The sequence below is a fragment of the Mustela nivalis genome (genome assembly GCF_964662115.1).
Source record: "Mustela nivalis genome assembly, chromosome: 7".
NCBI lineage: Eukaryota > Metazoa > Chordata > Mammalia > Carnivora > Mustelidae > Mustela > Mustela nivalis.
Window position 1 is genome coordinate 53,751,147 of NC_139026.1, and position 23,400 is coordinate 53,774,546.

At 34.8% G+C, this 23,400-nt stretch overlaps 1 pseudogene across 1 annotated transcript in view; it reads right to left on the reverse strand.

Annotated features, from left to right (window-relative positions):
• The window catches only part of LOC309870232 (NKG2-A/NKG2-B type II integral membrane protein pseudogene), a 70,979-nt pseudogene extending 56,931 nt beyond the window's left edge, over nucleotides 1–14,048 (reverse strand). Inside the window, exon 1 of the transcript in view lies at nucleotides 13,904–14,048. The product of the transcript in view is annotated as an NKG2-A/NKG2-B type II integral membrane protein pseudogene (transcript). The remainder of the gene's footprint in view (nucleotides 1–13,903) is intronic.
• Between the last annotated feature and the right edge of the window lie 9,352 nt (nucleotides 14,049–23,400).

Here is a 23,400-nt window from a genome sequence, read left to right on the forward strand (position 1 = left end):
TGGTCTTGGGTGTCAATCACAGGATTGCAGCAGCATGACTCCACTGGTGTCTGTTAAAACTGTGCATCTAAGGAATTTATAAGCACTAGATATAGCCTAGAAAGCACTAGAAATGCTAAAGGGATTTCTTCAAGCAAAAACAGCAACAACAACAAAAACCCACACAAATTAATAACATAAAAATATGTGAAAGTGTAAAATAATTGGTATAGGCAAAAGGAAAAAGATCATTGACAATGGTTTAGACAATGATGTCTAGGATAAATCACCAAAAACATAAGCATAAAATAAAAATGTAAACAAAACAAAAAAACACAAACAAAAAATATGACATTACATTAAATAGTTTCTGCACAGTAAAAGAAACAGTCAAAAAAAAAAAAGAAAGAAAAGACAACATATAGACTAGGAGAATGTAATTGCAAACCATTTATCTGATAAGGGGCTAAGCTCCAAAATACATAAAGAACTCATACAACACTATAATAAAAAATAAAATAATCCAATTTTAAACATGGGCAAAGGACCTCAGTAGACATTTTTCTGAAGATATACAAATGGCCAATAGGTATATGAAGAGGTGCTCAACCACACAATTCATCAGGGAAATGCAAATCAGTGAGTATAAAGCAATGAGATAATCACCTCACATCTGTTAGAATGGCTTTTATCAAAAAGAGAAAAGATAACTAATATTGGTAGAATGTGAGGAAAAGGAAGACTTTTGGTAGGAATGTACATTGGTGCAACCACAATGGAAATTCATTTAATTTTCAAAGAATATTAAAAATAGAATTATCAATGCTGAGTGAAATAAGTCAAGCAGAGAGAGTCATTATCACATGGTTTCACTTATTTGTGGAGCATAACAAATAGCATGGAGGACATGGGGAGTTAGATAGGAGAAGGGAGTTGGAGGAAATTGGAAGGGGAGGTGAACCATGAGAGACTATGGACTCTGAAAAACAATCTGAGGGGTTTGAAGGGGCGGGGGGTGGGAGGTGGGGGGGACCAGGTGGTGGGTATTATAAAGGGCACCAATTGCATGGAGTACTGGGTGTGGTGCAAAAATAATGAATACTGTTATGCTGAAAATAAATAAAAATAAATTTAAAAAATAGAATTATCGTATAATCCAGTAATCTCACTCTTGGGTGTATATTAAGAGGAACTGAAGTCAGTAGCGGAAGTAAATATCTGCACAGCCATGCTCATTACATTACTTACAATAGTCAAAAAATGAAACAACTTAAGGTCTGCCAACAGACAAAGGGTTAAGAAGGTATGATTAACATATATATCTCACATATATACGACTCTTACTCAGCCATGAGATAAAAGGAAATCTTGCCATTTCTGACAAATGGATGGACCCTGAAGGCATTGTATTAAGTGACATAAGTCAGACAGAAATACACAAATACTGTGTGATCTTACTTAAATGTGGAATCTAAAAAAATTGAACTGATAAAAACACAGTCAAGTGTTGTTTACCTGGGCCTAACACGTGGGGAAACTGGGAAGATGTTGTTTAAGTGTACAGTCACAACTTGAAGATGAGTGAGTTCTGCTGAGCTTATGTACAACATAGTGATTATAGTCAGCATTACTGTATTATAAACTTCAAAGCCATGAAGAGAATAAATCTTAACTGTTTTCAACACAAAACATAAATGATAAATATGTGACATGAGAAAGGTGTTCGTTAATATTACCATAGTAATCATATTGCAATATATACATGCAACGTTATGTGTAAATTACATATCAATAAAAGCAAACAGAAGATATATTTACTATACTTACAGGAATGACTAAGAAAATAATTTAAAAATATAGCTAAGACATCAACAGAGGCATTAAAATGAAACACTAAAATAATGTGTTTAATACAAAAGATGTCAATTAAGGTGGAAGAAGAAAATAAGACATATGCACAGAATACAGAGCAGAATAATAGACCTAAATTCAAGTGTACAGATAACTACATTAATATGAATGAAATAAATATTGCAATTAGAAATTGTCACGCTGAATTTAAAAAATAAGATCCATCTATATGCTATCTCCAGTAGACCCACTTTTTTTAAGATTTTTATTTATTTATTTGACAGAGAGAGATCACAAGTAGGCAGAGAGGCAGGCAGAGAGAGAGGAGGAAGCAAGATCCCCGATGAGCAGAGAGCCCAATGTGGGGTTCGATCCCAGGACCCTGGGATCATGATCTGAGCCAAAGGCAGAGGCTTTAACCCACTGAACCACCCACACGCCCAGTAGACATGCTTTAGATTTAAAGGCACAAATAGGTGAAATTAAAATGATGGGAAAACTTAAAACAATAACCATAAGTGAGAAGAAATGGCTATTCTAATATCAGACAAAGTAGCTGTTAAAGCAAGAAGTATTATCAGAATATTTTTTTAATTCAAAATGTTAAAGGATAAAAAGAACTATTATAAATATACATTATTCACCTAACAAAAGAACCTTCAAAAGCATGAAGTAGAAATTGACAGAATTAGAAGGATAAATAAACAATTCAATGAGTATAGTTGGAGATTTAAAATCTCTTCCCTTGGAGCACCTGGGTGGCTCAGAGGATTAGGGCCTCTGCCTTCAGCTCAAATCATGATCCCAGGTAATTGAGCCCTGCAACGGGCTTTCTGCTTAGCAGGGAGCCTGCTGCCCTCTCTCTCTCTCTGCCTGCCTCCCTGACTACCTGTGATCTGTCAAATAAATAAATAAAAATCTTTAAAATCCCTTCCCTTGATAAATGTTAAATGTTAGTCACAAAATCAGGAGGACTATGGGAGACAGCAAAAACAGTAGGAATCCACTTGACATAACTGACACATGTAGAAAGTATTCATCTGGGTCAAAAATGTCATCAAAAATTTAAGTAAGTGAGGGGCACCTGGGTGGCGAGGTCGGTTGAGCATCTGCCTCTTGGTTTTTGCTCAGGTTGTGATCTCAGGGTTGTGAGAATCAACCCTGCATAGAATCTGCACCCAGTGCAGAGTCTGCTTAAGGCTTTCTCTTCCTCTCCCTCTGCCCCACCCTACCTTCTGAAATAAATAAATAAATATTTTTAAAAAATTAAACTAGTGAAATAATTCAAAGAACATTCTCTGAAGACAAAGTATAAATGAGAAATCAACAACAGAAAGAAATATGGAAAATTTTAAAACATTTGGAAAGTGATATACTTCTGAAAAGTTTACAATTTGAAGATGAAACTGTTGAAAATACCTTGTACTGGATGATATAAATTACCTTGTATTGGATGATATTAAACTGAGAATATACCCAAAAAATTAGGGTGGAACTAAGGTACTGTTTAGAGATAATTCATAGCTTTGTCACTTATACGCAATAGAGTCTTAAGAAATGAATGATCTGAGTACCTTACTTCAGTTATACAGGTAGAAATGATAGTTATAGAAGAAAGAAATGAGATTATACAAGGAAGAAATGATAAACATGTATTTAGTTGAAAGTTGTTGCTGAAATATGTATAGTAGAATAACTCAGCCTCAAATGGAACAATAACCAATGATCCAATGGTATCATCATTGGAGTAGATTGGATTCTACATTGTAGTAGAATCAGATAATGGAACAGCAAGGAGCTATGAGCAATTTACAACTTCATGCAACTATATGGATGAATCACATGAATTTAGCTTCCTCTGAAAAATCCAAAAATAAAGTATACATACTATAAGATTCGATGTATATAAAGTGCCTTTAGTGCAGAAAAAAACATGAAAGGGACATTTTGCAATTCATTTTTTTCGTTCTGTGCAGTGGTGATACTTGAACATTCAGCCATCTGTTGGCATTAATAGCATGTGCTTTCATCTTATACTTCATAAAATTACTATAAGAGGATATTATGAAAATATGCAAATGCATTTAAAAATATACATAACAGAAAAAAAAAACCTACCAGATACAACTAGTGAAGACCCAAACAAAAAGAAATAGAAATATCAGAAATGTCTTATATCTTCTAACAGGAATATATCTGCAATTCAAAAAACTTTCTGCACTGTTATTGAGTATTTAGATGTTAATGTATAAAGAAACATATAATGCCAATGTAAAAATAAAAATTTTTTGCCGGGTAGGAAAAAAAAAAGAGGTTGATAAAATATGTTTAAAAAAGGAAACTATGTGTCTATGTCTGTGTCAATTATAAATAAATTCCAACATTCTATAAAAATAATGGACTATGACATAAGTAAATTTATTGAATCAATGGCCAGTGTCCCTGTTAGCTGTCCTTAGCAGGTGTCTCGGTGCCTCTGCTGAGGGATGGGGTGAAAGAAATGGATCCTGTAATCTCTTTTGTCCCCAGAGATACAATGACACCTCTCACGGATATGCTCCAAGAAGTATAATTGTACATTTGAAATCCCATAAAATTAATCCATCATCTTAGCAGGGTAAAGAAGATAAAATGATATGACTTCTTGAGGGGTGGGTAACTAAGGTAGTAAGAGGAGTAACATAGGAGGACCCTGGGCTTGCTTCATCCCTTGAACACAGCTCGATAAATATCAAATCATTATGAATACCCAAGAAATTGACCTGATTACTGATAGAATAAGCTTCACACCTAGAAGGAGTGAATATGATACATCATATTGTATCGGCTTGGGGGGAAAATGGATCTTTGGTGCTATAGAGGGCTGGGAGCCCTCGTCATGGAGAGACGTAACAAAAAGAGGAGAGCACAGGGCATGGCACAAGGAGAACACTTCCCCAAAGCTATTGGCTGGGAAGATAATAAGGGTTGATTTTCACAAGTTTTTGCCATCAGTGGGGCTCAAAGACTGCTGTTTAAGGGCTAGTGGTCTTGTCTGGGATAAAGACCAGAGGGGGGTGCCCTACTCCTGGAGAAAAGGCAGGCAAGTAACCCTGGACAGATGGCATGATCTGAGCATCTCCTAAGTTTCATAGGGAGAAACTGTTCCTACTTCTTGGAGCATATCCGTGAGAGGTGTCATTGTATCTCTGGGGACAAAAGAGATTACAGGATCCATTTCTTTCACCCCATACCTCAGCAGAGGCACCAAGACACCTGCTAAGGACAGCTAACAGGGACACTGGCCATTTAGCCTGCTCTGCTCCAAATCCCATGTCCCTGCATTCAGACATGACTGCCCTTACGGGTCAAACCTGCATCAGTCCCAGTATGGAAAGAATGTCCCCAGAAGAGCAGCCAGGTCTCTGCTGAACTAGGTCCCTAAAATTGGGGAGTTTTAAAGGTCAGAAAGTCTGGCTTGGATAGATCCCAAAGTGCACCATGCTACTCCAGGCAGGCAAGCAACCCAGAGATAGACAATCTGAAAAATGCCTGAAATGCACAAGGGGAAATTGTTCACTATTGCAGGAGGGCTTCTTTGGGAGCAGCAAGCATGAAGATGAAGGAGTTACCTAGCACCTTTTCCTTCCTTATCCCTTCAGCATAAACCAACCTCAGTAAATAGTACAGCGACAACACTGACTACCTAACATGCATATGCAAAGTATCCCTCCTTGCTGTGCCTTGCTGGTGCTGCTTTTCTTGGACAAGTTTGCCTACGGACCAAAGCAGTGGGTCTCTACCCCATAAAATCAGCACAAATCCACACATGCATCATGTCTATTGACTACTGAGTTCTGCAAACCTTCAGTTCTACTGGAAAAAGCATCAGGTCCCATTTAACAAGCAGATGAATGCACACTTCATTAATACTTGCCACACTCTGGGCAAGGCTGAAACACTGCAGGCAAGGAGAAACTCTGCCGATGACTGGCGGGAGGGATAGAGCAACCTAAACAAGGAGCAGAGTGCAAGTAGTTTGTGTCCTGAGGGTGCCAGGCTCTGAACATTATATGGCCTCTTCTTCATAAAACCATTGCTGTCAGGAGCAGGACACAACAGGATTTTCTAATACAGAAAAAAAGACAGAAACCTAAACAAAATGCCAAGACAGAGAAATTCAACCCCCCAAAAAGAAGAAAAGATCATGGCTGAGGTCTAACCGAAAAATATATAAACAAATTCTGATGTAGAATTTAAAGGAACAATCATAAGGATACTTGCTGGGCTTGAGAAAACCATGAAAGATGTCACCAAAAAACACCTGCCACAGAGACACAAGAACTTAAAAAAAAAAAAAAAAAGGACAAAAATGAAAAATGCAATAACTAAAAAGTTAAAATCAACTGGATGTAATAACTACAAGGACAGAAGAAGCAGTAGAACAGATCATTGAAACCCAGGAGCTGGGGCACCTGGGTGGCTCAGTGGGTTAAGCCTCTGCCTTGGGCTCAGGTCATGGTCTCAGGGTCCTGGGATGGAGCCCTGCATCGGGCTCTCTGCTCGGCAGGGAGCCTGAATTCCCTTCCTCTCTCTCTCTGCCTGCCTCTCTGCCTACTTGTGATCTCTGTCTGTCAAATAAATAAATAAAATCTTTAAAAGAAAAGAAAAGAAACCCAGGAGCTGGTTCTCTGAAGAAAAAAAAAAAAACTAAAATTGATAAATTGCTAACCAGGCTTGTCAAAAAGATAAGCGAAAAGACCCCAATAAATAAAATCACAAATGAGAAGGAGAGATCACAACAACTATAACAAAAATACAAACAGTTGTAAGAAAATATTATGAGAAATTGTATGACCACAAATTGGACAATCTGGAAGAAAGGTATAAATGCCTAGAAACATACAAACTACCAAAACTAAAGCAGGAAAAAAAAATTGAAAACCTAAACAGAATGATAACCAGCAAAGATTTTGAATCAATAGTCAAAAAATCTCCTAACAAACAAAAGTCCAGAGCCAGATGGCTTCCCAGGGAATTCCACCAAACATTTAAAGAAGAGTTGATACCTATTATTCTCAAAATACACACAAAGATGGAAATGGAAGGAAAACATCCAAACTCATTCTATAAGGCCAGCATTACCCTGATTCCAAAACCAGATAAGGGCTCCACTGAAGAAAAGCACTACAAACCAATATCCTTGATGAACATGGATATAAAAATTCTCAACAAAATTCTAGCCTATCCAGTCCAACAGTACATTAAAAGAATGACTCACCATAGTCAAGTAGGATTTATTCCTGGGCTGCAAGGCTGGTTCAATATTGCAAATCAATCAACTTGATAAACCACATTAATTTAAAAAAAAGGATAAGAACCATATGACCCTCTCAACAGATGCAGAGAAAGCTTTGACAAAGTAAAACATTTCATTCATAATAATAATAAAAACCACCCTCAACAAAGTCTGGATAGAAGGAACATGATTCAACATCATAAAGGTCATATACAAAAAACCCACAGCTAATATCATCTTCAGTGGGGAAAAAACTGAGAGCATTTCCTCCATGGTCAGGAATAAGATACGGATGTCCACTCACACTGTTATTCAAAATAGTACTGAAAGCCCTAGTTGCAGCAATCAGACATCAAAAAGAAATAAAAGGCACCCAATTGGCAAGGAAGAATCCAAAGTTTCACGATTTGTAGATGACATGATACTCTATAGAGAAAACCCAAAAGACTCCACCAAAAAAAATGCTAGAACTGATAAATTTACAGTAGAGTCACGAGATGCAAAATCAATGAACAGAAATCTGTTGCATTTCTACACACCAAAATAATGAAGCAGCAGAAGGAGAAATCAAGCAATCAGTCCTAATTACAATTATACCAAAACCCTTAAGATACCTAGGAATAAGCCTAACCAAAGAGGTAAAAGACCTGCAGTTTGAAAACTATAAAATGCTGATGAAAGAGCTTGAAGATGAAACAAATGGAAAAACAGGTGCTCCTGGGTGACTCAGTTAGTTAAGCCGCTGACTCTTAATTTTGGCTCAGGTCATGATCTCAGGGTCATAAGAGCAATCCCCACATCAGGCTCCACACTCAGCACAGAGTCTACTTGAGATTCTCTCTCTCCCTCTCCTTCTGCTCCCACTGCACCACTCATATTCTATAAAAAAATAAATAAATAAATAAATAAATAAATTCTTAAAAAAAAAAAGAAATGGAAATCATGGATTGCAAGAACAAGTATTGTTAAAATGTCTAAACTACACAAAGCAATCTACACATTCAATGCAGTCCCTATCAAAATAACAAGAATATTTTTCACAGAACTGGAACAAATCATCTTAAAATTTGTACGGAACTACAAAAGACCCTGAATAGCCAAAGCAATCTTGAAGAAAAAAAAAAAATCAAAGCTGGAGGCAGCACAATTCTAGACTTTAAGACAAAGCAGTTGTGATTAGGAAAGTATGTTACTAGCCCAAAACAGACACAGATCAATGGAGCAGAATAGAAAACCTAGAAGTGGGCCTACATTTAATCATATGGTTAACTACTCTTCCACAGCAAGAAAGAATATCCAGTGGGGTCGGGGAGAGACAGTCTCTTCAACAAATGGTGTTGGGAAAACTGAATAGCAATGTGCAAAAGAATGAAACTGGACCATTTTCTTCCACCATACACAAAATAAATTCAAAATAGATAAAAGAACTAAACGTGAAACAGGAAACCATCAAAATCCTAGAAGAGAACATGCATATAGTGAATAAATTTCAATAGTGATGTAAAGTCATTCAGTGGAGTCTTCCAACAAACATTGTGTAATAACTGAGTATCAAATAATATTAATAATTACATACCCTACACTACAATACAAAAATGCTCCAAATTGATCATAAACATGTGGGAATTCACAATACCTGGCTAGTGAATATATAACAAACAATTCTCCTTGAGAGAGACTAGTTGAACAGCAAAGAAGGAATGACACAAAAACTGAGCCTCCTTTGAAGCTTCTGGGCTGAAAATAGCAAGATCCTAGTTATGGCTCAAAGCAATCTCCCAGGGGGCAAATGTTTCACTTAAGTTAGGCATAAATCCTTAGTGGTCACCTACTCTGCCTGCACGTCACAGTGCAAATAGTTCTAATAACACGATGCCAAGTAGTCACTGCCCTAGTTACTGAGACTTCACATTCATTTCTATTCTTGATTCTTTGATGTTAACAATAGCATGCATAATAAAAATGAAGACAGAGTGTGGCCACTACAGCATCTGGTCCCCTGACCCTCTTCTTTCTCCTACTCCTTACTCTGGAGAAATCTTTTCACTTGCTGCCTCAGGGTTTGCTGGCCAAAGCCGACAAAACCAAACTGTAAACTATAAAACCAAATGAGTGAAGGAAAAGATGCTCAATGTAATTTTTTAAATTATGCTTAACACTATTACTTATAGGAAAATTCAAATAAAACCACTACATACAAGACTTCCTCTTTAGAAAGACAGAATATACTTATTCCTATTCTTCCCACTAAATAGAGCTAAAACCACTGGATATTTATATACAACATAAGAACATTCAGACAGGTGGTGAGAAAGCTGACAAAACTCCAAACCTAAGAAATGACATGGCAGTAAGAGCCCTGGAATTTCTCTTTCGCTCCCATGTTCCAGACTGGTGAGCAAACCACAGACACCAATGGGTACAGACAAAACTCCCAAAACTTTTTTTCTCTACTGTCTAAGTAATGGAACATGAATACTGGGTGTTATATGCAACTAATGAATCCCTGAACACTATATCAAAAATGAATGATGTACCATATGTTGGCTAACTGAGCATAATAATAATAAAAAAAATGCTAGAAAGACAAAAAAATTTAGATGCCAAATACATCATTCCAATCAAAAACCATTGACAATCCAACAAAAATATCACTCAGGAATGCAGGGGAAATCAAGACATTCTTCAATAAAGTAAACCAAGAAAATGTGTCACCATCAGACCCACTCTAAAAGAATTGCTAAAAGGAATTATCTAAACAGAAATTATGATAAAAGAAGGAATCTTGGATCATCAGGACAAAAGAGATAACAAAAGAAAGAATAAAACTGGGGTGCCTGGGTGGCTCAGTTAGTTAAGTGTCTGTCTGCCTTCAGCTCAGGTCATGATTCTGGTGTCCTGGGATTGAGGCCCACATCAGGCCCCCTGCTCTCCGGGGAGCCTGCTTCTTCCTCTCCCTTTGCTTGCCACTACCCCTGCTTGCACTCTCTATCAAATGAATAAAATCGTAAAAAAAAAAAAAAAGACTAAAACTATCATTAGGTCTAAATGATAAATGAGATTTATCATTTATAAGTGATCTTTTATATTTGTCATTTATCTATTTATCATTTATAAATGATGAGATTAAAATTTCACCTTTTGTGTTTTCTAAATTGATATTTAAAGCAAAATTATCAGTTGAAACAAAATTAGAATACCCATGTGATTCTCAGTTTAAGTAGAGAAATTTTTAAGACTATTATAGTATAAATGGGACACATTAAAGGGACATAGAGGAAGGTAACATTCACATTTTACTGAATGTGCTGTGGGTTATTATAGATTGTATAGAATGTGATTGATGTATATATAATAATCTATATAGTTATATAAATATATAATAATTATTACATTTATAAGGCAGATTAGAACTTATGTATTTACCTATATATCTATATATATACAAATAGTTTGTGAAGAAAAGATCTACTTTGCTATGAATTATACTCAATCAATTAAACAATGATACAGGAAAGTATAACCTTCACTTCTATCTCACAGTATCACAAATATAACATCACAAAAAACAAATTTCTACTGAACCATAAACTCTAAGTAAAAGTTAAAAAATAAAGAAATTTTTTAAAAAGTAAATCCTAGAAAGCAATATAGGAAGCTACACTCATGAACTTTGACTAATTTCTGAAATTGGTCTAAAATAATCACCAATACCCAAAGTAATAAATTGGACTACAGTAGCATTAATAAATTTTGGTCATTAAAAGACTCCCAATTTGAGAGTAAAAATGTGAGTCACAGAGTCAAAAATCTATTTGTATTTTAAGAATTCCAAAAAGAGTTCATATCTAAAGTAATCAATTTGGGTTGGGGGAAAGGCTTTAAATTACTAAAATATTAATGCTAATAATATTAATATCTATAATTTAGATACTTCATATCTAAAGTATGACAGAGACTATTAAAAAGGGAAAAGTAGATACTGTCTAGGAGAAAAGAGCAAGAGACACACTTGAGCACTACTCGCTCTCACAGAAGAGAATAGTCAAATAATTAATACCCCAGAAAAATGATACTGTTATATAACCATCAGAACTTATTTTAATTTTTCTGAGACAACTGAGTTTTAGATAAGAGGACTATTTGATTAAATGTGTATTTACACAATAATATAGAAAAATGTTGGAATAATGTAATAAATTGACAAACACACACATCTATGTCTGTGTAATTTCATTACAATGCTTAGAAGAAAATGTATTATAATTATGTGTAATTATAATGTTATATTTCTGCATCATTATTCTTTTATGATAAATACAATATGCCTAAGTATAATATATTATATACTATGCAGTTATGTATTATATATAAATATGTATTTATTTAAATATATATCATTATAAACATAATACATGAAAAATATAGGAAAGTCTTTTCACAAAACAATAATTCATAGTACCCACACACTAAAAAGGAATGAATTGCTGAAGATAGATTTAAAATATCATATTCATATTGGACAGCAGTGAAAATTCACAAACTATAGACAAATGTGAAAATACAGAGGATTACAAATATATGAGAGTGAAAGGAGACATACATAAAAATGTACACTGAATGATTCCATTCATATAAAGTCCAAAAGTAAGTGAAGATATTTCATGGTATTAAAATTGGCAGGACTGATAAATGCTCCAAACTTCTATTCCCATGATCTGATTTGCAATTATGTGGTTCTAGCTACTTTGTGATCAATTTGTACAATCATATGTTTAGTTTCCTTGTTGTATAGTGAAATTAAATGGAAAGTTATTTCAAGCAAAACAGCATTTATAGAAAGATGGTTTTCTATGAAAAAGCAAGACTGAAAAATATTGAATGTACATTAAAGGGATAAAATCTGGAAACATTTGAAATCTTACCATTTCTTCTTCATCATCTATGGAGAGCAGGGTAGAGTTCTTAGAAGCACAGGCTGTCAAACTCTCATTCCACGGTTTTCTTTCAGTGCTAATGTAATAGCAATTGTTGCAATATATAAACCACTCTTTTTTACAATGGCCACAGTATAGGGTAAAGAAAAATTATGAGATATTTTCCAAAAGATCTTTGAATACTGACAAATTCAAATTAATTTATATACTCACATATGTATACACGTAACTATATACACTCACAGGATGGTATAAATAAAACAAAATATACTCATACACACTCACAGAGAACAGTCAGCTTTTTCCCTAATTTATGTGCCCACATAAAGCAAACACAAAAATATCAATCTCTACATGTCCTGAGATCACTGAATAAAACCACTATTTCAGAATAGTAAAATGACACATCTCTTGTTATAGAAGGAGGAAGTTTGAGGTAATTGGGAACAATGGGTATGGGGATTGTAAATGGATATTTTTTCATATTATTACGTAAGAAGTAATATTGTCCTATAATCATTTCTGAACCTTATTATCCAATTTTGTAGTTAATTTCCCCTGCGGCCCCCAAAAATCTATCATCATTGCCCAAAGATAGAGATAAAATAGAAACTACAATAATATCAGGACTTTGAAAATCATTTTACACCTTTCTGGATCTTTGTTTTCAGGGATGAATTGTCCTGCTCCAGTATTTCAATAGTTGAAAAAATTAAAGGAATCCTCATAAAAATTTAATATTAAAATAAATATACTATAATAATTTGGGTTTCTTAACTGAGAATTTGGTGTATTGTTTAGAATTATAAAATTCTGTCATAAAATTTATTTTATCAAGCAATATTAATAAAGCAATGAAGACTTAGGAGAAAGTATTTCAAAAGCCTAAAGAACCAAATCTCCATCTCTTACAGTATTGATTTTAACCAATCTTAAGAACTTGGTTGCTGGAGGGGAGGTGGGTGGGGACAGAAGGGGGAATTGGGTGATGGGCATTAAGGAGAGCACATGATATGATGAACACAGGATGCTATACACAACTGATAAATTACTAAACACTACCTCTGGAACTAATGATGTACCATAAGTTGGCTAATTGAATTTAAATTAAAAAAATAATTAGCTTATATTTCTCAATATAAAACATCTCTTTGAGTAATGAAACTGAATATATGTGTAATACTCTTTATAATTATTCCATTATTTATACTTTTGACAAATATAGAATAACCATTCCACATTTAGAAGATACATGCATTAAAATAAAGGATCTATTCCCTTAATAGTATGAGATATTTTGAGACACTGACAATCGTTAAAATAAAGAGTTCCCAAAGAGTCATTCAAACACTTACAGGGAATAAGAACTATTGTTATTAGTATTGACATCAAGACAAAGGAGGTGATTCCCAGGATCCCAGCAATGAGCTTCCCTGGAAATAGTAGTAAATATTAGGAGCAGAGATGGAAACAATGTAAAAGGATGGAGGGAAATAATCATTTAGGAAATTTACATACAAGAAAACCAACAATGCACAGGGAATCGCATATAAAAACTTGGACTCCAACTCCATATCTACCATTGTCCTCATCTCTCAGAATATACCATTGCATTTTCAGTAAAGATAATACTCCATGAGCTATTAGCCAAAGACTACGGATTATAGTGGTGGAGTAAAATGAGTCCTCAGACTCCAATTACAATACCCTATACTAACGCCAAGCTCTGATCCTTACAAATGAAAAATATGGGAGATCATTCACTACTTATTCTCTACAACCCTGCACCCCAAGTGAGTTTACGTAAACGTTTTACCTGTGCAGGGGTTGTTTTTGCCATTCTCTTAAATTCCCTGAGAAGCATTTTGAGGATTTACTTCTGCATGGATTATTTCCTGCTCAGTTACTGAAATGGAAGTTTTAGTATTCTTAGGTTTCCTTTGCTGTCTTTTTGAGTTCTTCGCCAGATTAAGTTCTGCACAGGTAACTCCTTGGTTATTCATCTCTGCAGCTGCGTGGTGCCAGGCCCAGGGCTGAGTGGGACTGTACTGAAGGACTTAGTGTATGTAATGACAGGATTGCTAGGACAGTCACAGTGGGTGGAGTGTGTAATGAGTGGTAGTACTAATTTGCAGTTGGACAATGTAAAATCCGGTACTAATTTCCTTAGAGCTTTAAGTAGGTATTTCATAATAGAATAAGTGGTTTTTACAATGATAGTCTATGTCTGACACAATCGTATTGGCTGGAAAAATGTAAAGTGAAATATTAGTGAAAAGGAAAAGAATTCATGGATAGTATTGTCCTTATTAATGTAAAGTCAAATTCCACAGTTATGTTCTGACACTATTAGAATAACTTGGTTAAAATTAATATGAAATACTAGAAAATAAATGATACACCAATTTCTATAACAATTTAAAAATGTGGTCATGGTTAAACATTGAGGTTTCTGATTGGGGAATAGCAGTTTTAGCACATCTAGGAATTTCCTGTAATAAATTACTTTTATTTGATGACACACTTGTTTATTAAAAGATGATGTGTTATTATCAAGTGATCTTTTATTTTGAGTAATTGTAGAGTTCTGAGAAATTAAGTTAAAAATTATGTATGTTCAAAATGTTATGCAATATACTAAACTTATTCCAAAACCCGAACAATATTGAAAACAAGATAACAACAAGGGTTTCTTTTTTTTTTTTTTAAGATTTTATTTATTTATTTGTCAGAGAGAGAGCGAGTGAGAGCGAGCACAGGCAGACAGAGTGGAAGGCAGAGTCAGAGGGAGAAGCAGGCTCCCTGCGGAGCAAGGAGCCCGATGTGGGACTCGATCCCCGGACACTGGGATCATGACCTGAGCCGAAGGCAGCTGCTTAACCAACTGAGCCACCCAGGCGTCCCCAACAAGGGTTTCTTTAAAACTACTTATTTAACACCAGACATTGGCATTAATGGCAAAATATGAAACTATAAAATGATAGAAGTGTAGATCATTTATGGAAGAACACTGTTGTTACAACCTTTCACAAAGATCACATGGGCGTCCAAGGTTGTGAGGGAACTTTAGTTGTCTAAGCAATTGTAATAAATCAAATAAATATAAATTAATAATTCAGTCAATGAGTTTTGAAGCCAGTGAGATCTAAAATTACTGCTGGAATTACTGTTGGCTCTCAGATTTACAAAGTATGGCCTTTAAAAGTTACTTCACATCTAGCTATCTAGTTTACTAACCTAAAATTAGAGTAAAAAAGTGTAAACTATAATGCACATGAAGCATTTAATACTCAATGTTGCTTTGATAAGCTCTCAATAACATATGTTATTTTAATTATTTTTAACACAACAGCCACATTATAATTACTGATTCATATTTGTTAGATCATGCAACATAACTCATTAGACAGTAATGTCTTTCAGTATGGAATCTTTTTTGCCTAGTTTTGCTCAAGTTTTTTAAATAGTCTTTTGACTATTGATAAATAAATTTAAATTTACATTTTATGGAGGGTACTTTTTCCTGATTTTTATGAAAAACTTAACTGCTTTCATTTACCTAAGTAAGTGTATGAGGAATAACATTTTATCTTCATGATTTGATGAATTCATTTTTAAGAGTCCATTCTTAAAGGCTGGACTAAATATCAAATCGTACATGTAATTATATCTATACTAAGGACAAATCCAAAATTAACTGGTTCTTGTCATGATGCTTATGGAATTTCACTTGACATTATATCGATTTACAAACCCAGCTATGTGTGTGTGTGTAAATACACTTGATTACTTCACCACAGGCAATACTATAAATATTTTCAAAAATTTTCTAATGTATTTCACATTTATTCTTGTTTTTCATCCTGAATTAATGGAATAAAGATACCAGTGTTCTCTGTGATTTAATTGTGTATTAGTTGTAACTCAATTCCATCCCATCCAGCATTGTAATCTCCCACTAAGTGAGGTGCTAGGAGAGAGACAGCAGAGGAGTGACACATACCTTCTGCTGGCCAGAAAGTCCTACCTCTTCCACTGGGAGACCAGGTTACTCTTGTAAATAGGTAATACCTGTGGTCTTCATAGACTGTCAGCCCTGTGAGACCTCAGAGTGCAGCAATAGTGGGAAAAGTAGATTTCTCATCAATGTGTCACTTAAAATTTGAACAGGAAATTCTTGCACTTGGGCTATTTTGAAGACAGTTTATTTTATCACACACCCCTAGAATGTACACACTTTCAGTTTATAGTGTGCCATTTAATTGCCATTGTGTCTCTGAGAAATTTTTATGTTCCAGAAGATACTGGGGTCAGAGACTTGAACACCCAGGCTTTTCACTTTCTTTCATCTGAATCACAAACACTGAGAACTTAGGTCTTGTGAGAAATGTCTTAGATGTTTAAGTTCTACTTTCAGACAAGGTTGCTAAATTAACATTACATATTTCTTACATTCTTGCTATGTTATTTCTATTATACTGAAAGTAGTCTAAAATCATCATCCCAATAATAGTTATTTACTGATATGTGACACTAATTCTGAAGACTTATAACATTTTCAACTTTATTGTCACTGTCACAATGACATCAATTTCCAAACTTATCTTCTCTATTTTTCTGCCTTAGTTTTTCATATACTTGCATTCTATTTTATTATCTGTTAAGTATGTTATTTAGATTTCTGCTGAAAATAATACATTTCTGGGAAGGATAAAATATCAAAAAATACCGAATAATAACACCATGGCTGAGATTTAAATATTAAATAATAATTCATATTATTCATTGATTCATCCTCCATGATAACTAGTTGTCTTATTTTACTAGAAATATTTGTTCTAAATGACAGAAGCCTAAATATGTAGGGGAAGATAAAGGTAATTTTAAAAATTTTATTTTATTTAAATTCAATTAATTAACATATAGTATACCATTAATTTCAGAAGTAGAATTCAGTTATTAAGATAAAGGTTATTTTTAAGAAATTTCGCTTAACTCAAAAAACTTGGAGAGTTTCTTTCTTTTTTTTAATATTTATTTTTACTTGAGACAGAGAGAGTAAGTGAGAGAGAGAGAGAGCACAAGCAGTAGTGGGATGGGGCGGGGGAAGGAGAGGGAGAAGCAGACTCCCCCCACTGAGCAGGGAGCCAAATATAGGGCTTGATCCCAGGTCCCCAGGACCATGACCTGAACCAAAGGCAGATGCTCAACTAACTAAGCCACCTAGGTAACCCAGAAAAAGTACTTTTAAAATGCAATTTAAATTTTTTTGCATGTATGTTTCTATTGATCTGTACTTTTCTCTTTGCAACAATGAGTGACAATTTTATTTTCTTTTTTTTTTGTCTTTTTCTTTTGACAATTTTATTTTCTTAATGATGCATAATTGACATACAATATTATCAATTCACAACATAGTGAATCAAACTTCATATACATTATGAAATATTCACCATTATAAATCTTATTACCATTTTTCACCACACTAATTTAATGCAATATTATTGACTATATTCCCTATGATGTAATTAATATCCCTGTGGCTTATTAGTTTTAATTGCTTATTTAACTTCTGGATAGTTAATATACAGTGTAATATTAATTCCAGGTGTAAAATATAGTGATTCAACACTTCCATACAACAGTATCACAAATTCACTCCTTAATCCCATCATCTATTTAACCCATCCCCTTACTATCAGTTTGTTTTCCACAGTTAAGTGTCCCTTTCTTGATTTGCCTATTTTTTCCCCTTTGCTCTTTTGTTTTGATTCCTAAATTCCACCTATGAGTGAAATCATATATAGTATCTGTGCTTCTCAACCTGACTTATTTTGCTTATTATGATGCTAAGCTCTCTAGCTCCATTCACATCTTGCAAATGGCAAGATTATATATATATATATATATATATATATATATATATATAACATATTTTTTATCCACTCATCAATCAGTGGACATGGGCTGTTCCATAGTTTGGCTATTGTAGAAAACACTGTTATAAACTTGTTGGGGGGCAGACATGTATCTCTTTGAATCAGTATTTTTGTTTCCTTTGGGCAAATACTTAGTAGTACAATTGCTGGGCCATAGGATGGATCTATTTTTAACTATTTGAGGAACCTCCATATGGTTTTCCAGAGTGGCTGCACCAGTTTGCATTCCCACCAGCAGTGCAAAAGGGTTCCCCTTAGTCTGCACCCAGACCAACAACTGTTATTTCCTATTTTGTTCATTTTAGGCATTCTGATGATGTAAGATGATATCTTACTGTAGTTTTAATTTGTATTTCTCTGAAAATGAATAATGTGGAGTGTTGTGTGTCTATTAGCCATTTATATGTCTTCTTTGGAGAAATATCTGTTCATGTTTTCTGCCCATTTTTTGACTGGATTTTTTTTTTATGGGTGTTGAGTTCTTTATATATCTTAAATACTGTCTTTTTAACAGAGATGTTATTTACAAATATCTTCTCCCATTCCATAGGTTGCCTTTCAGTTTTGTTGGTTGTATCACTTTGCAGAAGCTCACTCTGTCCCTCCTGCTTGTGCTCTCTCTAAAATAAATAAATTAAAAAAAAGAAAAAAGAAAAAAAGCAGTTATGTCTCCTGCTCCTGAAATAATGGCCTTATGAAGAGGTTATGTAGTGCCTAGCACCTCACACTTCAGGGAGTGTCTCTGGTATGTGCTCCATATACTCTATTGTTGCATTTTGGCTGCTCTATCTTTCAGGCCAGTTGTCTGTGGAGACTCTCCTTTCCTGCTGCGGGGAGTGTTTGGTGCCTGGCTGGAATGTGGTGAGTTTTTTGTTTTTTGTTTTTTGGGTTTTTTTAAAGATTTTATTTATTTATTTGAGAGAGAGAGATCACAAGTAGGCAGAGAGGCAGGCAGAGAGGCAGGCGGAGAGAGAGGAGGAAGCAGGCTCCCCACTGAGCAGAGAGCCGGATGTGGGACTCAATCCCAGGACACTGAGATCATGACCTGACCCGAAGGCAGCGGCTTAACCCACTGAGCCACCCAGGCACCCCGAATGTGGTGAGTTTTAACGGTGCTCTGGGCACATTAATTTTTTTAAATTAATATATAATGTATTATTAGCACTTTCTTTATTTCTTTTCTTTCTTTCTTTTTTTCTTTCTTTCTTTCTTTCTTTCTTTCTTTCTTTCTTTCTTTCTTTCTTTCTTATTTCTGTTTTTCTTTCTTTCTCTCCCTCTTTCTTTCCCTCCCTCCCTTCCTGGAGCTCTGGGCTGTTTGTGAAATGAGAGCAAACATCAACTCCACCAGAACTGAGGCTGTGCAAAACTCTCTGGTTGGGAGATCAGGTGTGGGCAGGGATTTGTGCCGGTTTTCCGGGGGAGGGGTTTGCCACTCTGGGACTGACACATACTGGACTGGAAAGGCCAGTCCAGCACAGGGGAGTGGGACTTAGTGTGAGCAAGTTAGGCAGCCAGCGTTGTCTCTATGCTGTTTGCTGCAGGTGGTTCTGTGTTTATGCTGAGGTGCAGGAGTGGGAAATGTCACCAGTCATTTCCTTTCTTCCTGGAGAGATGTCTTCAGTAAATGCTGCCTCTCTGGGATGTGCTCTGGGAAAAGTGAATAATCTCCTCCTTGTGTGCCCCAGTTATTCCTGAGATTGCTATTCCCACATCATCTGCCTCTGTGTCATTCCTTGCCTTCTCTCCAGCAGCAGAGCAGCCATCAGGGCTCTATCCCAACCAAGCCTGTGACCTTGAGAACACTTTGTTGCAAGAGCTCATGAAATTCAGCCTTTCTTGTTTTTCAAGATGTTTGGCAAAATGTTCTCTTTGTGTATCCCCCTGTGTTCTCTTCTCTCTTGCCCTTCTTCATGACCATAGCTCCCTCCCATCCAAAACACAATCCATTGCCCTCCTAAACCCTGTCTCTGTACTTTCTATCTTTGCTGTGACCTCTTCTCTCCCTTCAGCTGTGGAGTCTGTTCTGTCAGTTTTCAGTTTGATTTCTGGGGTATTTAGGATGATTTGAGAGTTATCTAGGAGTGTTTTGGGACAAGACTAGCCTAGGATCCTCAGACTCCACCACCATCTTCCTCCTTTCTCCTGTGACTTCTTTTTAACTGTTTGTGCCACTTAATACCTTTCACTTATACACCCATGACTCTTCCCCTTCCTTTGTGAAAACCACCACTTTGGTCTCTATATGTATGAGTTGGTTTCTGTTTTGTTCATTTGTTTTGCTTTTCTGATTCAACATATAAGTGAAATCATATAGTAGTCGTCTTTATCTGACATATCTTATTAAGCATAAAATGCCCTATGTCCATCCATGTTGTCAAAAATGACCAAAAAAATCCTTTTTAATGGCTGTGTGATAATCCATCATATATATAATCCATACTTATTTCATCTATCAATATGTGCTTGGTTTGCCTCCATACCCTGGCTATTGTAAATAATGCTGCAATAAACATAAGGGTGCCTGCATCTCCTCAACTAATGTTTTCATTTCTTTGGATAACTATCCAGAAGGGGAATTTCTGGATTTCATAGTATTTCAATTTTTAAACTTTTGGGGGAACCTCCATATATTTCCCATTATGGCTACACCAATTTACATTCCCACTAACAGCCAATGAGGGTTCTCTTTTCTCTACATCCTTGTCAACTCTTGTTACTGTGTCTTTGATTCTAGTCATTTTGACAAGTTTGAGGTGATATCTCATTGAGGCTTTGAATTGCATTTCCCTAATGATTAGTGATGTCGAGCATCCTTTCGTGTCTTTTTGACTATCTGTATATTTTCTTTGAAAGAATGTCCATTTAGGCCCTCTGTCCATTTTTTGAATGGATTTTTTTGGATGTGGAGTTGTTCTTTATATATTTTAGATATTAATCCAACATGTCATTTGCAAGTACCACCTCTCATTCAGTAGGTTGTGCTCTTTGGTGATCGTTTTCTTTGCTGTGTGAAAGATTTTTAGTGAGATATGGTTCTATTTGTTTTTTTTTTTTTTTTTAATTATTTATTTATTTATTTGTCAGAGAGAGAGAGAGGAGTGAGAGCAAGCACAGGCAGACAGAGTGGCAGGCAGAGGCAGAGGGAGAAGCAGGCTCCCTGGCGAGCAAGGAGCCCGATATGTGACTCCATCCCAGGATGCTGGGTTCATGACCTGAGCCGAAGGCAGTCGCTTAACCAACTGAGCCATCCAGGTGTCCCTGTTTATTGTTTTTGATGGCATTGCCTAAGAAGAAAGATTGAAAAAAGTAAAATTAAGAACTGTGTCCAAGAGTTTACTTCCTGTGTTTTCTTTTAGCTGTTTTATGGCTTTGGGTCTTTCATTGGGTTTTAACTCATTTTGAGTTTATTTTTATATATAGTGTAAAGAAGTGGTCCAGATTCTTTTTTTTTTTTTTTTTGCAAGTAGTTGCACAATTTTTTCAACACCATTTTTTGAAGACTGTATTTTCTCCATTATATATTTTTGCCCCCTTTGTTGTGTTAATTTACCATATAAGCAACAAGTTTATTTCTGGGTTTTACATTCTGTTCCATTGATTCATATGTGTATTGTTGTGCCAGTACCATACTATTTTGATTACTAAAGCTTTTTAGTATAGTTTCAAATGTAAGATGATATTTCTAGTTTTGTTCTTCTTTCTAGATTGCTTTGGTTAATTAGGGTCCTTTGTAGTTCCATACAAATTTGAAGATAATTTATTGTAGTTCTTTGAAAACTCCGATTGGTATTTTCATTGGGATTGCATTGAATTGGTAGATTGTTTTGGGTAGCATAGATATATTCACAATATTAATTTTTGCCTCTCCATAAGCACAGTGTATCTTCTCATTTATTTATTTGAATTTCTTTTTTTAAGGTCTTAATTCAAATACAGGATTTTCACATCCTTGGTTAAATTTATTTCTAGGTATTTTATTATAGATACAATTAGAAATGGTATTGTTTTCTTAATTTCACTTTTTGATAGATACCACTACCCTAGCTATTTTTTTTATTTCCATGTGCATGGAGTATCTTTTCCCACCCCTTGACTGTCAGTCAGTACGTGTCTTTATATCTGAAGTGAGTCTCTTATAGGCAGCATATAGATGCATTTTATTTTTTATCCAGTTAGTTGATCAGAGCCTTTAGTTCAATTAGATTTAAAGTGATTTTTCATAGGTATGAACCTACTGCCATTTTGTTCATTGTTTTCTGTTTGTTTTGTAGTTTTTGTGTATTACTTTACGTTTTTTTTTTTTAATTTTCCTCTCTGTCCTTTTTTGTTTTTTTCTTTAGTGTTATGTTCCACCTCCTTTCTCTTTATTTTTTGTGTGTCTATTAAAGTTTTTGGTTTGTGATTCCCATGAGGTTCATAGATAACGCACTATGTATATAACAGTCTATTTTAAGTTGGTAGTCACTTAGGTTCAAACACTTCTCCACGCATTACATTTTTGCTAACCCCCCACCATATTTTATGCTTTGGACACATATATTACTTATTTTTACATTGTGTATTATTTAATCAATTATGTATAGGTTGATATATCTACTTTGGTCTTTTGCCTTCATATTAGCTTTGTAAGTGGTTGATCCATGACCTTTAATATATGTTTGGTATTTGCCAGTGAGATTTTTTTTTTCTTTTATAAATTTAACACTTCTATTTATGACTTTTTTCATTTTCCTTAAAAAAGTTTCTTTAACATTCTTTTAAGGACTGTTTAGATGTCATGAACTCCTTTAACTTTTGTTTCTCCTTGAAACTCTTTATCTCTCTTTCAAATTTGAAGTTTCTGCTGAAATTCATCTGATAGCTTTATAGGGGTTTCCTTACATATAACTACTTAGTTTCTCTTTCAGCTTTTAAGATTCTCTATCTTTAACTTGTGCCATTTTAATCATTATGTGTCTTGTTGTGGAACACTTTGGGTTTATCTTGTTTGGAGCTGTCTGTTCTTCCTAAACCTGGGTATCTGTTTTCCTTCCCAAATTAGTTATCATTTCCTCTGATATTTATTTAAATATGTTTTCCACTCTATTTTCTTCTTCTGCGATTCTTGTAATGCAAATGTTAATAAGCTTGTTGTTGTTCAGAGTTTCTTTAACCTATCCTCATTTTTTAAACTCTTTTGTTGTTGTTGTTCTGCTTGCACAATTTCCAATACTCTATCTTCCATATTGCCAATCTCTTCTTCTGCATCACCTAACTTTCTACTGATTCCTTCTTGTGTATTTTTAAATTTTAGTTATCGTAATGTTCACTTCTCATTCTTTTTTTATATTTTCCATTTTTTTTTTAAATTTTCTGAAATTCTCATTGTGCTCATCTTTTCTTCTCCTAAGATTGGTGAGGATCTCTTTAATCATTA